At 73.1% G+C, this 227-nt stretch overlaps 1 protein-coding gene across 3 annotated transcripts in view; it reads right to left on the bottom strand.

The window, feature by feature from the left end:
* FLRT2 (fibronectin leucine rich transmembrane protein 2) overlaps nucleotides 1–227 on the bottom strand; it is a 92,071-nt gene that overhangs the window by 88,181 nt on the left and 3,663 nt on the right. The gene's annotated exons all lie outside the window — the stretch shown is intronic.

Here is a 227-nt window from a genome sequence, read left to right as displayed (position 1 = left end):
CCCTACGGAGCCGCGGCATCGTCTTCCCCCGTCCTCCGCCACCTCCGCCACCAGGGCTCGGGCATGCCACTTTCTCTCGGCTCCGGCCGCCGCGGCCCCCGCCTCCTCTCCTGCTCTGCCTCCCCCTCTCCGCCTCTGCCACGCCAACGAGTCCCGAAAGAAGGAGCGCGAGCGGAGAAGGCGGCGGAACGCGGACCTGCAGCGGCGGGGGTTCCTCGGAGACGGAG

This window comes from Pteropus alecto, unplaced genomic scaffold (genome assembly GCF_000325575.1).
Source record: "Pteropus alecto unplaced genomic scaffold, ASM32557v1 scaffold8, whole genome shotgun sequence".
NCBI classification, from domain to species: Eukaryota; Metazoa; Chordata; class Mammalia; order Chiroptera; family Pteropodidae; genus Pteropus; species Pteropus alecto.
Note: the sequence above shows the minus strand (reverse complement) of the source record. Positions and strands in the feature narration are given on the sequence as shown.